This window comes from Canis lupus, chromosome 17 (assembly GCF_048164855.1).
Source record: "Canis lupus baileyi chromosome 17, mCanLup2.hap1, whole genome shotgun sequence".
In the NCBI taxonomy this organism is placed as follows: Eukaryota; Metazoa; Chordata; class Mammalia; order Carnivora; family Canidae; genus Canis; species Canis lupus.
In genome coordinates, this window is record NC_132854.1 from 37800769 (window position 1) to 37818680 (window position 17912).

The 17912-nt window shown below is 36.7% G+C and overlaps 1 pseudogene; it reads left to right on the forward strand.

Moving 5' to 3' along the window:
- Positions 1 to 1717: 1717 nt before the first annotated feature.
- Positions 1718 to 14477, forward strand: LOC140607762 (zinc finger and BTB domain-containing protein 39-like; annotated as a pseudogene).
- The last annotated feature ends 3435 nt before the right edge of the window (positions 14478 to 17912 follow it).

Consider the following 17912-nt stretch of genomic DNA (forward strand, 5'->3'; position numbering starts at 1 on the left):
ACAAAACCATTCATAGTATTCATGTAGAGAGATCAATTTAAAAGAAAGTTGCAGTAGTCATGCCAAGACACAAAGGTCTAGGTTTCTTAGTGTGTATTTGTTCATTCATTCATTCTGTTTCAAGACCTCTCACCCCCATGGTGCTCCAAATGCAAAGTGAACTCATAGAGAATAAGTTGTGGAACAGTGAGAATTCCTGTGGTTTGAGAGAGGCTTCCAGGTGGCCTGTGTGAGACACTACTGACAATTATCTGTGAATAGAAGCTGAAGAATCAACTGGAAGCTTTCAAAATTCATTGTAAAAAATACTCTTACAGTTCTATATATTTTAAATTCATTTGGGTATTAGTTTTAATCAAAAGTTTCCATTAAATGTATAAAATTAGGTTCTTGTGTTTTAAGAATGCATAAACATGTATTAAGGTGAAGCTACTTCAACAACAACTAAAAGGTGATATAAGAGAATTGTTGGTCACTTGTTTTATAAAGCCGTCTTTCCATTATTCATAAATATATTTAAACCTTAATCTTAGATGTCCATTAAAGGAAACAGCCTTATATTTGATGTATTTATGGGCTGAATAATTAATAGCGAATGTGCATTTTAGTTGCTTTATTGAACAACTAAAAACTTCACATCTGTAAGATAAAAAGGAAGAAGAAAGTTAGGTTTTAAAATAGCTTGTAAATAAACTTCTGGAGCAGTCAGAATAAATAGAGTGAAGACATTCAAACAGAGAATAAAATTATTTTTAGGAGGTTCAGTGATATTTCAAAGACCAAATGGAAGTTTGATGAGAAGATACCAAGAAATTAAGCTAAATTAAAAACCTAGAAGCCAATGTCTTAGAAAAAAATAAAAAGCAAATATTCTACTGTTTTTGCTACTCCTGAGGAAAAAAATAAGAAATTTCAGTTAGAAATTATATATATATATATATATATATATATATATATATATATATATATATATATAATGGTTTAAGTTAAGATTTAACATATAAAAGGTTGAAAGTTCTCGGTTGCAATTTTATGAAAGAAAAACTGGAAAAATCAAACTCAATTAATTTTCTTGGACCTATCAGATAAATGAGGTCACACAGAAGTCACTTCTCTTCAAATCTGGAGAGATGTAGTTAGAACAAGAATCACAGCTGAGGTCACTTCACCTGGAGAAAAACACATATAAAGCTACAGTACCAGATAGTTTTGGTTTTGGTGAAAGAATAGACATATGTGTCTATCAATAGATTGATAGAAGGGAATAGATAACAGAAATATACAAGCCGATATAGTGATCTGATCTTTGACAAAGACAATCAATAAAAAAAGGATAGACTTTTCAACAATGGTACCAGAAAAACTAGAAATTTTTCTATATGAAAACAAACAAATCTAGATGCAGACCTTCTATAAAAATGAGCAAAAAGTGGATCATAGACCTAAATGTAAAATGCAAAACTATAAAATTTGTAGAAGAAAGTACAGGAAAAATCCATGTTGACCATAGGTTTGGTGATAAGTTTTAGATGCAATAACAAAAGCAAAATACATAGAAGAAGGAATGGTTGTGTCTTTATTAAAATTAAAAGCTTCTGCTCTGTAAACAAAACTGTTCAGGGAATTAGAAGACAAACTGCCAACTGGGAGAAAATATTTGCAAAACACTTCTGATAAAATACTAAATTATAAAAAAAAAAACCTCTAAAACTCAATAATGGGGAGAGGAGCGGAAATAAGCAACACAGTTAAAAAATTGGCAAGTGAATACGACCATTTCACCAAGGAAGATATACAGACGAAAAATAATCATGGTAAAAATAGTATCATTTGTCATTAAAGAATTGTGAATTAAAGTAACGATGAGAAAGCACTACACACTGATTAGAAAAGTCAAAAATCCAAAAACTGACAACACAATATGCTGGTGAGGATGTAAAAAACCAGAAACTGTAATTAATTGCCACTGGGAATGAAAGATGGCATAGACACTTTGGGAGACATTTTAAAGTCTCTTACAAAGCTTAATCTAGTGCTACCAGAAGATCTAGCAATCATGTTCCGGACAAAACCTGCACATGGATGTCTATCACAGCTTCATTCATATTCATCCCAAACTGTAACCATTCAAACTGTGTTTTGGTAGGTGAATGGATAAACAAAGCATATTACATCTATATAAAATAACATTATTCAGCAGTAAAAAAGGGGCAATCAAATAACAAAAAGACATGAATAAGCCTTAAATGAGTATTGAAACATGAATCAATTTAAGAAAAGACAACCTATGATTCCAAGTATATAATATTCCACAAAAAGGCTACATTTAAAAGACAGTGAAAATGTCAGTGATATAAAATAAATAGGAGACCACACTGTTATAAAGAAATGATCAAATAAAAGCAGCTAATGGAGGAGAAGATGGATATTTCTTATGTAGAATAATTCCAAATAATGTAGATACTCTTTCCCTGATTGAAGAGGTGTATAAACTTCAGTGTATGCTGTGCATAGTAATTACAAAGAATGTAGTATAGAAAGAGGAAAAATAGTAACTTTATATTGGAGAAAACTGACAAACATTAACTCAGCCATGCAATCAAGGTCAACATCAATGGATGGATGAAAATGGCACTGTATTTCTGTGGTCTTTCTCCTCTCAACCCATAACCCCAGTCTAATCTGAGGAAAATAAGAGATACATTCCAATAGAATGATGTACTTACAAAATACCATTTCTCTTTACTCTCAAGGTCATCAAAAACACAGATAATCTAAGAAAACATTCACAGCCAAGAAGAGCTTAAAGAAACATGACAAGGGATCCCTGGGTGGCGCAGCGGTTTGGCGCCTGCCTTTGGCCCAAGGCGCGATCCTGGAGACCCGGGATCGAGTCCCACGTCGGGCTCCTGGTGCATGGAGCCTGCTTCTCCCTCTGCCTGTGTCTCTGCCCGTCTCTCTCTCACTGTGTGCCTATCATTAATAAGTAAAATAAAATAAAATAAAATAAATTAAAAAAAAAGCTCTCTCTTTAAAAAAAAAAAGAAAGAAACATGACAAATAGGTATAATGTTTTATCTTAAATTTGACATCGTGAGAGAAAATGGACATTAGTTACAAATTAAGACAATTGAAATAAGCTTTGGACTTTAATTAATAAGGTATCAATCTTAGTTAACCATTTCTGACAAAATGTGCTATTCTAACAAATGAGGCTAATAATAGAAAAAAAACAAGGACAAAATATATAGGGACTCTTTACTACTCTTTAAGTTCTTTTTTTAATAAATTGAAAACTTAAAAAAATTGAAAGTCTATTAAAAAACACATCCAATATATTCATGAAATGCTTTTCAGAGACTTGGTCAGGTGTCCACATATCTAACAAGAACATGTAGGCTTATAAAGGTGTGAGTAAAGTACTGTTAAAACCAGAGATTTATTTAAAGGAATGTAGCAGTTTTTTAGTTTTCAACACAGTCTCTATAACAAAATACTGGATTATTTTTTTATTGTGCTCCTCCTCTGGTACATGTGTGTGCTCACATACATTCTTCTATTTGGGATCACAAAGCTACAGACATTTCTAAACTCATAAAGGTCTAAAATAAAAAGAAGTGTACATGGCACTTGGAGAAGTCACCAGAAACCTCATACACTGTGTTAGTAAATGTCAGATGCTGTTGAAATTCTTTCACCAAGATATATAAATTAATAAACTTCAATGAGGACTAAGCTAAGAGTTGCCTTTGGGTTGAACTTCATGTGTTTATATATTGGGTTGTTTTCTTTGCTTACACATTTTCTGCCCCAAAGCTAAAAACGACAGTCCTTTTGTAGAGACTTGCTGTTCTTTCTTCAATAGAAAATCCCTGTCTGATACTTTTAAAGCTGTCTTATTCCTCTTCACTCATTGTCAAGAGTATGGGGTGGAAAATGGAAAGGAAACACTATGTGCAATCTTGTTTCTATTTAGAAATTGACAGTACTTTTTCATTCTGAGTGTAACTAATACAACTGCAGCTTTTGTCACCAAGTAATAGATATAAATTTATTGCTGGGATAGAATGATGAAAGTGATTTTTTTTTCTTAAAATCTACACTATGCAATATTTGTTCTTGAAGATGAAACAACCTATAAATCTTTGTGGATAAACTCTGACACTTAATGTTCCGATTTCCACTAGCTCTTTGATAAAACCCAAGTTAATTAGTGTCACTATTAGAGGTAGCTATAGCAGCGAAAGATTTTGGTTATTGTTCCCGGAAAAACAACAACAAAAACAACAGTGTATCAGTGGATTTTTCAAGAAAAATTTTAATTTATATCTTTATTATGTACTTGTGAGTATCAAACTAGTGGGAATGTCAGGTTTAACAAAGATGGTAAGTGTAGTTTTGGCACATTTTGACTTTTTGTTTTACTTCTAAAGTACTTAACGTTGAATTTGCTCATTCCAGTTCAACTTTATTCTATAACCCAAAAATTTTACTCTTTTATCTTTTATTTTCAATTTATACCAAGTATTTTGTCTTTTTTATTTTATAATATTCCTTATATAATCACTTCTGTGATGTACAGAAATGTTAATAATCTCAGAAATTAAGGCAAAAATATTTTCCAATTTGGCAGATACATGAGGAAAGAGGCAACTAGATTTGAATACAATTTAATATATGTATATATATACATACATATGTGAAATACATAGTATATCACATAAATATTTATATGTAATGAATTAATGTTTCCATAAACTAGATGTATGCAAGAATGAAGCAGGATATATGTAATAACTCAGCGGGTTACCTTGAGTTACACTGTCCGCTGGATGAACAAGTCAATTAAGTTCTGGCTCACAAAGTGCAAAGGGAAATTTCCCCTTTATCTCATATTTGTTTTTGTTTCTGTGTTTCAGGATGAACTTCTTAGTCTGAGAAAGTTCTAGTTTGGTGCCTGACATTGTGACAAAATAATTGATAGTATCCACTTTCAGTCAGAAATGTCTCCTTTTAGAACCTGTCTTATATAGTATTACAATAGAAGGCATTCCATCCATCATCAGTACCATCTCTTTTTCTTTCCTCTTGAAGGTGAAGACTCTCCCCTTAAATAAGACCAGGTATGAAAAATAAGAAATAGGGTTTTCCCCTGTATGGTAATCTGCATTACTATTTACATTTAAAACTTTGGTGTAAGGGCATCTGGCTGTCTCAATAGGTAAAGCATGGGACTCTTGATCCCAGCGTTGTGAGCTCAAACCCCACATTGAGGGTAGAGTTTACTTTAAAAATAGAAATAAAAAAAAAATCAGACTTCAGTGCAAATTCTGATGCCCCAGGATAGTAATCTTAGAAATCCTCCTCTAATTATAAATAGTGAAGATTTTCACTGAAGATATATCTTAGTCTGAAAATTAAAACACCACTTGCCTATTTATACTTAAGAAAAAAATAACAGAATTTATTTCAATGAAGAAAATCAAAGTGGATGTAAAATTTTATTATGAAAAGTAATTTTTTGTGAATTTCAATGAATATTGTTATATTATTGAGTATATGAAAGTGTAAACTAGGTGTAGGTCACCTCAATGATAAACACAAGCACATACGTATTTTTAAAGTCTTTTATTATTTACTTTTTATTTTGATATAATTTTTCTAAAGCCTATTTTTTGAAAGTTTTTAAAATTTATTTTGAAATAATTTCTGATTTATAGATGAAATATAGTACAGAGTTCTTCTGTACTCTTTACCCAGATTCCTATGATATTAACATCTTATATAACTAAAGTACATATATTAAACAACAAGCATCATATAGATTTTCCCATATTTTCCATTTCTTACTATTGTTTCAATGATGGATCAATCTAGGACACTGCACTATGTTTATTTCGCATGCTGCCATAGTCTTCTTCAATCTGTGACAATTCTTAATTCTTTTATTGTTTTCATGACCTTGACTCTTTTGAAAATTAGTATTCAATATCTTGTAGATTACTCCTTAATTTCAGTTTAGATCATGTTTTATCATGGGTAGATTGGGGTTATGGGTTTGAGGAAGAACACCACAGGTAACCTCATAGCATCACATCAGGGAGTACCTGCTATCCATGTCTTAACCCTGGTGAAATTAACCTTGATTACTTAAGTGTCTGCCATAACAAAGTTACTTTTTTCCATGGCCATACCCAAATTTGTTGGAAACAAGTCACTAGGTCCTGTTCACACTTAAGGGAAGGGAATTAACCTCCACCTCCTGCAGGGGGGGTTAATCTAGAATGTGTAGGCCTGTGATAAAACCACCAGAAAAAAATTATTAGAATTATTTTCCGTGAGATATTTTAAGGCTATGCATGTATTCTGTTTCTTAAATTTTCACCTACTGTCTCACTAAATCACTGGATCTTGACTACTGCAACCATTACTGTGCTATTCTGATGAAAGGTTTTTCTTTCATTGCTTACACATTTATTAATTGGAATTCTTCAGAAAGAAAACGTTTCCCTTATCTAACATTTATTTAATGATTTGTTTAAATCAGAATGAATTTAAATGTATCTCTTTTGTTCTTTTTGTCATAAATCACATGGTACTTGTTTAATTTTGTTGCTCTAATTTCTCTGGCTTTGGCTACTGGAAGTTCTTTCAGGTTGACACTCGATGTGTTTGTTGTTGCTGTTGTTGTTTTAATCTTCTTTATTTTATGGCTCATGATGTATGTGCCCTTCTTCAGCCCTAGACTCAAACATTAATTCAAACAGTTCTTGATCCTTTTACTTAGAAAGCAAGATCTGGGTGCAAAGATTGCTCATTTCTCTTGCGATGTCACTGCTTATAGGCTGTCTCAGCAGACAGAGCTAGAAATTGTATGCATGCTTTCATATCAGTGTATGTGCACATATTCATAATTATTTCTATACCCGTCTATCACACCCACCCACACACACACACACACAATCATACCATTATCTTTTCCCCTGATCCCAATACACAGGTTTCAAATATACCTTCAATGTTGGTATCAGTTGGAATTTTGCTGTCTCAGATTTTGCAAACTTGGCATATGGGTGTAAGTAAAATCTATATTTCTGTGGTTTTTGCTTACATACTTCTCCAAAAATGATTCTATTTTTCCCACCAGATTTCTAGACATTTACCCCTGCTTTTCAGAAGCTTAATTCTACCTGCCTCTCTCCATTCTCTGTTTTTTTTTGCTTTTCAGAAAATAGTTCATAATTCAGCATGCTTAAGTGCCCTTTATTTAATATAAATTCTATTTACTTGTACACTCAGTCTCCCAATTAGTCTACCCAACTTTAGCTTACACTTAAAACAATCTCTATCCCATGATTCCTAGCTACATAAATACCTAAAATAGATCCTGCTCCTCTTCAATGATTTTTTGATTTTTTTTCAGATAAAATCCAAATCTTTTACCATAATGCAAAGCTCACCATACTATAGCTCATGTGCTTCTCTAGACTCACATCTGCCTGCCCAATTCAGGATTAATTTATATACATTCTTCCCAAATGCCAATTATTTCTTCTCTCCTTTCTTATCCCTCTGTTTAAATTATTGTGTATTTCATTCTTAAAAAAGCACAAAACTGTGGAAGGAGCCTCGGTGTCCAACTGTAATGTAAAGTTAATGATCTATCAAAACATTTTTCACGTAATCACCACACAAATCAAGAAAGAGAACATTGCCAGCATCCTAGAACCACTGCCCCGCTTTTTAATGATATTGTCCTTATTCACTGAGTCTTCCTCCTCTTTCTTCAAACTTTTTGACCACTAGGACTAGGGTTTGTTTTAAATTTGCCTAGATTGAATCCTAAAATTTCTGTTTTGCATGTGACTACACTATGGTTTTAACCATTTTGTTGCATGAAGTTAAAGTATGTTTATTTATCATATGTTATTAAAGGAACATACAAGAATTTATTCATCTATTATATTGTCACTGGACATTTGGATTTTCTCCAGTCTTGGCAATTAAAAAATGATGATTTCTGAAGAAATGCATAATTAAAGATATATATACAACTGAGTTTGGAATTACTGTGTCATATACACAAATCTCATTATTTGGCAGATAATGACACAATGTTTTTCAAATTATTTGTGACAATTTAGACTCCTACCAGAGATGTATAGAGGTTCTTACTGAAGGGCATCTTCATCACACTTGTCACAGTTATAGCTATCTTCATATTTTAGATAAGTAGTATCTACGTGTAATCATTAATATTTCATCAAGGTTTTATTTTACATTATCTAGTTATTATTTAGTAACCTAAGTTTTAATGCTTTTATCAACCATTTGGATATCCTCCTTTTGGAAATGCTTAATTATGTCCTTTAATTTGTTAAGGATCTTTTATATTGTGATGTCAGCCCTTCATTGGTTATACATGCCGTGAATATCTGTTCCACTCATTATTTAACATTTATTATTTTATTTAATGAAACAGTTAAAAATAAGTCAGTAAAGAGACTAATCTTATTAGTATTGCTATCTGATGAGCCAATGGCATGCTGATTAGGAAACCACAACTTAAGTATTCCTTTAGTTGTTCATTTAAAATTTGATTTTGGGCAATTGGCTAAAAATTAAATAATTCACTAATGAAATAAGTATTTAACTTAAACCATTAAAATGGATTTTTCTTTTATCAAATTTAGGTAAATACTTCCATTTTATATAAGAATTGCAGTATTGCATTTTGGATTTTGAGGAAGATTCAGATTTCCTAATTGCAATCTAGGTTACAAGGCATATTTGTGACTTGTTCTCTATTACCTGAAGTGAAAAAATACATTGGAAAGTGATGATATGTGAATAAAAAAATCAGTATTGAAAAATGATAATTATAAACAGCATATTTAATTTTGTGTGTGTGGACAGGTGTTGTCTATGTGTGCGTGAAGAAAATAATACAATAGGAAGACTATATATGATATATTGTGTTTTTATTGTGTTAGATGCCAAATTAATATCTTATTAGATTATTTAGAATTTGGGTTCATTATTTAACATCTTTTGCTTTACATATATAACCTGAGCAGATAAAGTTAATTGAAAATAGTATTGATTTTCTTTAAATTAGATATTTTGTCTAAAAAATTAAAGTTTATTTCACTTCTGTGAGTTTGTCCATTTAGTCTATATTACCACAAAATTGCCCTAACATTGGTCACTTTTTTTCCTACTTTTATATGTTCTTACTAAATACAGTAACCTGCATTAATCAAAATGTGCTTTTCGAGAGGATATGCACTTACTTGGCATGTTTTCCATGGAACTAAATTAAATCTGATGACATGGTCTCCCACTTCCCTGGAGTGGCCATTCCCTAATAGAGACACTGGCTGATAATTAGATGAGGTTCAAATGGGACTTAAGGGACCACATGAAGGTCAAAGGTTGGTAGATTCTTTTTTTCTTTTACTTCCAGGACTTCTGTCACCAATTATCTACTAACCACAGAAGTAACACCACTCTGTAGGAGACATTTAAAACTACTTCTTCAACTGAACTTATTTCAGAATTTTTGGTTACACCTGTTAGGATCTGTAAGAAAGTGCTACTTCGGTCTTCCTTCACATTTAGCACTTGAGCAGCTCTCCTACCTGTGCGACATAGAATAGTGACGTGGGAGCTAGTCCCTGCCTGCAGAAATGACCTAAAATATCTGGTTCTATGGCAAAGGTTGAATTTTCCATTCTCTCATGCACTGTCAATTCATCATTTTTAAATCTTTTTGATCCTCTAATTGCCTATTGAGACTATCAGTCATCTACTCTGTTGCTTTATAATAGCTGGGATACTTTTTTTACTCCTACTTTATTTTAATCGTTATTGACTTATTAAACATAGGAAAGAAAAATTCATTTTTTCTTGAGAAAATCATTTTATGCTAATCTATATTCAAATACATGATAAAGAGATCTCTGAAGAAAATAATGCAGTAGCTTATCCTTATAGGCACTTTTGCTTACAGGTGTGAAAGAATTGTTAATTTGTATTTGTTTGTCAATAGTAAAATTAAAACCTACTAAAATTTGTATCAGGAAATAATCTAACAGGAATTTCTAGAAGGTTTTGTATTATAAATGGCAACATTTATTTCATAGGCATCAACTGACAGTTGTAATTGCAGTGTAATCCTGCAAAATTATTGATTGAAAAATAAAATAAGCTTGATACCTCTTGATATAAATTATGAAAGAAACATAAATATATAAGGTATGAAAAAAACAGAGAATAGTAGTATAGAGAACCTGAAAAACTAAATAATTTTCACTGCGACTCCTAAGTAACTACAGCCCCTAAATACTCCTCGACACTCTGCTGAACTCAACATTAGTAGCTAAACTACAACCATAATTTGCTGCCCCTACAACTTGCTGCATGATTTATGTTACCTAAATTCCCCAGTATTTTCTTGAGTTTTATTTTTCAGGAAAAAAAAATGACTTCTGATTAACCTTCCCAAATGTGTTTTCTAATATTCTAAGTCCCTCAGTCCTCTCCAGGAACTTGTCTTCACTTGTCATCTATCCATTCTCATGATGCCTTGTTTTTATGAATGCCATAAATGCCAGAGCTATCAGTTTGCGGTTGTTTCCTTCCTCACACATAGGAAGCTTCAGCAAAGAGGCTAAGAGCTCACGATTCATAAGCAAAGGCCAGACTCATGTATTAAATAGTAGTTTCATTTTGGCCAAGTTATTTGATCTCACTGAGTTTTCCTTTTTCCTCTCCTGCAAAAATTGGATCACATTTTATTCATTGATTAACAAAAATTTGTATTTTTGTTCCTATTCTTTACCAGTAAGTCTATTAGCTGTCAGGTATGTAGTAAGATTCATTCAAGCAGAGGTAAACCTTGACCATATGGGTGGTAAACAACAATGACAAGAACATGAGAGTTTTCCACATGAATCCTGCAAAAAAAAAAAAAAAAAAGATGTGAGAACAAAAAGCTATTTTCTTTATTGACCTGAAATCATATTAAAACCAACTTTGAGGGGGATTCCTGGGGGGCTCAGGGGTTTGGCACCTGCCTTCGGCCCATGGCATGATCCTGGAGTCCCGGGATCAGGTCCCACATCAGGCTCCCCACATGGAGCCTTCTTCTCCCTCTGCTTGTGTCTCTGCCTCTCTTTCTCTCTCTGTCTCTCATGAATAAATAAATAAAATCTTAAAAAAAATTTTTGAGGTCCTATCTTATAATAAGGGCAGGGAATTTAATCTAATGTATTACTTGGACCATGCTCCTTTCTCTAGGATTTCACAACTACACAATACAACTGTGGGGATAAAAAGGCAGGTTAATTGTCATATCTTTCTCCTATCATGGATATCTTTGATGTGTTTCCTATCCATGCTCATAAATACCTTGAGGTTAGGATACACTGCTGCTAACAGCACCAATCTTTTCTAGAATATTTCAAACTAAACCATGAGATCATCTATCTAGAGTTGAATCCACTGCCTCAGGTGTCTGCAAGGTAGTGGCATATGGGTATTACTGTCATAGGAATACCATTCTCTATCAGACCTAGAATAAATCACCACCGATTCTCCTATTCGATCTTTTCTCTCCTGAGAGGCACTCATCTGTCTCTGCTCTCTATTTGAAAAATTCTTGAGGAATTTAAGTTTCTAGAAAACAAAATCTGAGATCCAATTTTCTATAATGGTATTTTTATTTTCTTCTCTACAGTTCACACCTCATCACTCACAATAAAAAGCATGTCTGAATGAGAGAGAGGCCACAAATGTCTGGTTGGTCTGCTTCAAATTAGAGAAAAAAATTGTAGAGACAATTAATATCTAATATAACATAGTTATCATAATTATTAATAATACCTATGTATGTGTATGTAGTTAATATTTAATAATACTTTAAGCAATAAAGAATTTCATTTTTTTAAATATTTTATTTATTTATTCATGAGAGACACAGAGAGAGAGGCAGAGACACAGGCAGAGGGAGAAGTAAGCTCCCTCAGGGAGCCTGATGTGGGACTGGATCCCTGAACTCCAGGATCAGGCCCTGAGCCGAAAGCAGAGCTTAACCACTGAGTCATCCAAGCGTCCCAAGAATGTCATTAAAATAGAGAGTAACATGATGTTTTGGGAAGAGCTGTGTATTGTATGGAATGAACACAGAAATAATCCCTGAGGATATGGCATTTACAGTAAAAGCTGAAGTTGTTTATTTTTATTTTTAATTTTTTTAATAGTATGTGAAAGGCTGAGGAGAGAATAACTCCAAGCCTTGGAACCTCCATGGTGAAATTCTCTGAGCTGAGAAAGAATTGAAAATGATAAGTGTGATGTGAGTATACACTGAACAAAAGAAAGTATGATTGAAAAGACCACTGTAAAGGCCATAAATAGGGCACAGGTCATACAAGATCTTATAGAATATGTAAACATAATTTTGATTCTAAATGCTAAGAGAAGATAATGATATGTTTAAGTGGACAAGTCATATTATTTTATTTTAATTTTAAAAAGATCACTTTGGCAGCCACAGAGAGAGATATTTGAAATAAATAAGAGAGGAATCTGGAAGACGTGTTAGGAAGTTCCTGCAAGTGTCCTGGCCAAAGATGAGTGTGCTGGGGAGAAAAGATGAGAGATCATATTTGCAGTGCACTTTTTGGACAAAAGTGACCACTTAAGTTACCACTTAAGAAACAATCAGTATAGGTCACCCTCTTCTGGTGGGGCCCAGCTTTTGTATGAGGAGGCAGTGATGATACTCAGGCCCAAGGAGCCCAATGAACCATGCTGATAAGGGGGCAACTTCATAGCAGCTGATAAGATGGGCATGAGGATCAAACTACAAAGCAGCAACAACCCCCAACAGCTGGCTGAAGGAACTCAGTAAATGCCACCCCTGGGAGACCATATGTGATGTCACCATTGTGGTGGGGAGCCTTTCCTGCCTGGCCCATAAAGCTGTACTAGCTTGTATGGATATTTCAGAAACTTTTTTCTGTATATTGGGCTTGATGCCACCAGGACCCATGTAGTAGACTTTATCACCTCTGCCAACTTTGAGAAGATTCTGAGCTTTGTCTACACATCAGTTCTTGACAGATCTGATCAATGTTGGGGTCATCGATGAGGTAACTAGGAGAGAATTACTTGTAGTTTGAAGACCCCACTGAGGAGACAGGCATAGCCGAGGAGATGAATAAGTTAAGTGATGCCAGTGGAGATGAGCTGACTTTTGGAGAGAATGATAACCAAGAGAATAAGGCCATGTCCTGGCAGGTGTGCAAGAAAATTCTAGAGCACAGCATTCATTTGATCTGACAGCATGTTCAGGACCACAAGCACCTGCTGACAGGCAACTGCAAATTCTGGGAGACCCACTTCTAGGACCAAAACTCCCAGGTGACCCATGTTCTATCCCACATTGGTATTTTCCTCTTCTCTTGTGGCATGTGTGAAACTTAAGTTCATCACCAGGTGGCAGCTGACCCTCCACCAAGGGGGTGGAACATTTGAGAACAACATCCCTGTCCAACCCAATGATCCCCTAACTGGGAATCTGGGTTGGTTTACAGGTGCACCCTCCACAGAGTTGAAATGTGCCATCTGTGGGAAGTCACAGGCCAAACGTTTCCACATGGTCCAAGGCCACATCCTTGACCATCTAAACTTGGAAAGCACCCGGTCTGCTTTATCTGTAACCACTACCAGCTAAACATTTACAGCTCCAAATGGTACATGCTCTTCCACCCCAACATTTCAGTCCTCTCCTGCTCTGTCTGTGTGAACGGCTCTGGGGACCAGCATCTCATAAAGAAGCACATAGCTATGCACCAAAGCCTGGTAGATGCCCTCTCCCCCTGCCACTCGTGCAGCCAGAGCTTCAAGTCAGAGGCTGCCTATCACTCCCATGTCAGCAGCACAAATAAAACAGTGGCCTTGAGGCAGGGTCTGATTTGGGGCTTTAGCACCCAGCAGTCCAGAAGTGGAAGCTTCCAATGAAGGAGTTCCTGAGCGAGGAGATGGCTCAGCAGGGCTAGCCTGGGAACAGTGAGTACAGCTGCAAGGTTTGAGGCAAAAGGTTTGCACAACAAATGAGTTCAGCTACCTCTGGCGGTTCTGCAGGCAAGAAGCTGTACCAGTGTAAGGTGTTCTTCCGAGGTCACTCAACCATCAAGTGCTACCTGAAGACACACTCGGGGGCAACTCATGTACAGCTGCACAGTCTGAGGCCCCTACAACTCCATCCTTAACCTTGTGAGCAAGGATGTGGCATGCACAAAGACAGCCTCTTGCTTGACTTCACTGGTAAGCAGACCTTATACCATATCCATTGCAAAGAGGCAGAACAGAGCCTGGCCCCGGCTGAGGCAAGGGAGCTCCCAGGTGTCAGGCAGGATGTTGATTTTCTGGTGGCTGTTGTCCCCTCTTTAGCCAAAGTTTCCATGTAGCCTTGGGAGGAATTCTGTTCTGTCTTGTGTTTAAGGAAAAAGAAGACGAAGATGAAGATGAAGATGAAGACGAAGACGAAGACGAAGACGAAGAAGAAGAAGAAATAGCACATGAGCTGTTACTGTTCTTGAGAAGCAGCAGCCCTAACATGTTTGCCTCCTTACCTGTTCTTGCCTGTGAAGGACTGCATTTTTTTATTCTTTCAAGGCTGGCTTCGGGATCTTGTCAGGCAATTGGTGTCAACTAGATCACTGTCCCCAACCTCTCAAGTTTTAGTTTACTGATAGGTTTTTTGCTGCTAAGAATTTAACCAACATCCTCACTGAAAGAGGAGGTGGGGAGAGGCTTCCACACTGGGAAGTATTGTCAGATTTCCAGCTGGGACACCAGCTATGAGGGAGATTTGGAGGAATGTGGTCATTCAGAAAAGACTAGTCAATAGGACAGCTCCCATCAGGTCCCAGGTCCAGCCCTCGGCTGGGAAAACATAGATGGCTGAAGGTGCCTGCTTGTTCCAAGATTCTGATCTGCTGATTGTACAGTAACATATTCTGGCAGCTAGATCCAAACTGGGGTCAGAAAGCTTCAGGATGAATCTGTGCTAGCCAGAAGAGGCATCCTGCAGTGCCAACTGAAGTGGCAGCCTGGATTCGACAGGAAGAGAGGTTTCTCTTTTCTTCTCAATTCCAAAGAAACATGATTTTATGGAGTGATGGCCCAGCTGTCAGGCCTTCCCTACAGGGTAAAGAGGAGAGGGAGTCACTTTGATATAGTCACATGTCATCTGGCTCCCTCCCTTGACTTTGAGTGCCCTGGTGGAGAGGTAGGCATGTCTCTGACAACAGCAGCCTTGCCTTAATTTACATCCAGTCACCCACCTAGAAGTGTGTTTGGTCTGTACTGTAGACGAGAAGACCCCATGAGGTGGTAGAGCGATGCACTGTGTGGCCCTCATGATTAAAGAGAGCCAGGGAACTGGTGGAGTGTAGAAGGTATGCATTCTGTTTGTCCTGGTCAGGAAACCTGTTTATTTTGTGCTAACCCGGCAGGAGCTTTGGCAATTCACCTTTGACCTGCTGGAATTTATCCTGATCTGGTATTACATCCCCACCAGGAAGTGCTATTGGACAGCAGCTGGCTCAGACCCTCCCTAGATGGCTGAGGAAAGGGTCTATCCAGTCTTGGGGGCTGGTTGTCTCTGCTCTTCATTGACTTTTGAGAGGGTCTCGCCCAAAGAAGACTGGAAGGAGAGGGCCCTCAGATCCTACACGTTCACAGGGCGGCACCTCAGTAACACTACCTCACTTGCTTGCCTGAGCTCTGGGAATCCCTAGCCTTGGGCTTGTCGCTGCCCTTGGTGGGACTCAGTAGGATCCCAGGCCTGTTTCATAAGCAAGTGGTTTTAATGAACTCACAAAGCCTTTTTGTGAATTAATACTTATTTTTATTTTTGTATACATATCACCCAGCATCTCTTTTGAATAAGTGACTTCAGGAAAAAGAGTTTCTCCCCAGAAATTAGTCTTATTCTAGGGTACAAATCTGACCAGAGATTTGGGAAGCAGTGGCCAGAACTAGGGGAGAAAGTGTTAAGTCTTTAACCAAGCAAATTTTTTACTTTCTCTCCACATAGCCTCTTGCAGGATAAACCCAGAGGACCATTAGATAATGCCTATGAGTTCTAGAGAGTCAGGGCTTGCTGAATTCCTGACCTTTCGTCATCCTTCCTTCCAGTGATTGACTAGACTGGAGACTGGGTTGAGAGAATCAAGTCACATGAAAGACATTTTTGCACATTTTCACATCTTTCCTAAACTGGGAAAGCTCTACTAAGACATACAGGCAAACCAAATCTCTGTCCCTGTTAGACCTGCTTCCTCTCCCCCTAGCCTGCAACTGATAAAACCTCCGAGTTGAAGTCCATGGCTTTCTGGTGGGGTGAGGATTACCTGAAAGGATTTGTGCAAGTGGCCACTTTCCACATCTACATTCACCTTGTTATAGGTTCCATCAGGACAGTCTTGTCAGGAAAGCAGTGCTGAGACTTGTTATCCCTGACTGCCTTTATCGGGCTGACCATTGGAGAATAGAGAAGGAAAATGTGTAAAAGACGACAGTCACATATCTGCTGGGCCCTCCCAGATGTTAGCAATGACCGATTTTTGAATAGTCAGGTTTGAGAGAGGTAGTCCCTACTGGAACACCGCAGGCAGCTGAGAGTAAATAGATTGATGTACTAGAGAAACCTTTTCCCTTAACAGAGAGCATCATGGATGCTGGATTGTCTCTACGCTTAACCTGAGACTGTGAATTTTCCCTTCCTGCCAGTAAACCAAAAATCAGATCCTTGAAATTTTGCCCCTGAAACACTAAACAAAAACAGCAAAACTGTGCGCCTTGATCCTCCTGAGGCCAGGTGGTTGATCAGGATGGTCCAGGTGGTCGCTATCAGATATGTAGCAGGATTTGCAGCTCACAAGGTTCATTGGCTAAACCCCGTTTCCCTGCATGTCCCCATATTCACACTTGACTCCTCCCTCTGTTTGGAGTCACGTTTCTGTCTCTGCCTCCAGATCACCTTTCTCTGAATTGTTTCACTTGAAACACTGTATTGTGGCAAAGGGCACTTTGGGAAAACTGGTGGAAAGTATTCAATTTTGTGTTTTATTTTGTTCTGTTCTGTTTTGTTTCAACCTTTCCTTTATTTAATTTTGTGGCCCCCTCTTCCCGGGAGCCTGGTCCAATACTGTCTTCCTGCTATATTTATTCCAGGGTGCTCTTTGATCCTGGAATGTCTTCTTATTTCTCTTCCTTGCACTTTCTTGTTCTGTACTCAGGACCAACTATGTAATGTACAGAGCCCTTTGTTTAAAAATGAAGAATTTCAAGAAAGCAACGGTAGAGCATGAGACCATTCCTAATCTGTTCCTGAAGGGAAAAAGATAATATTTACATGGAACACTGGGACAAGCAACAGAGGTTGCTTATGGCGAGAAGAGGGGATCTGTGTCCTGCTTCTCCTGTCACTGACCAAACAGCTCACTGATGCCACCGTGCCACCAGAAATCTCTGCTATATCCTAGTATTTGGTTCTAAATTTTAAGACTCCATGCAGTGTCTATAGTTTATAGCTAGATGGAAAGAAAGAAAGAAGGTAGGGATGGGGCCCAGGTGACACCTAAGAACCAGGAAATCGGTTAAAATTTCTTTTGACTTTCTTCTTTTCTGATTTATCAGTGGCCTTTTATCTCCAAAAAGCCTGTGGGCTTCAATACCTGTCCCCAGTCAGGTTTTGCTACTGATCATTTTCTTCCACTTCTGGTCTCCGGCTGGGCCCTATTCCTCAGACTCCTCAACTTCGGAAGTACATTTAAATCACTTTATAGATGAACACTGGTTTTGTTGGCATGGGAGGGGGCTATGTGGAGGAAGCT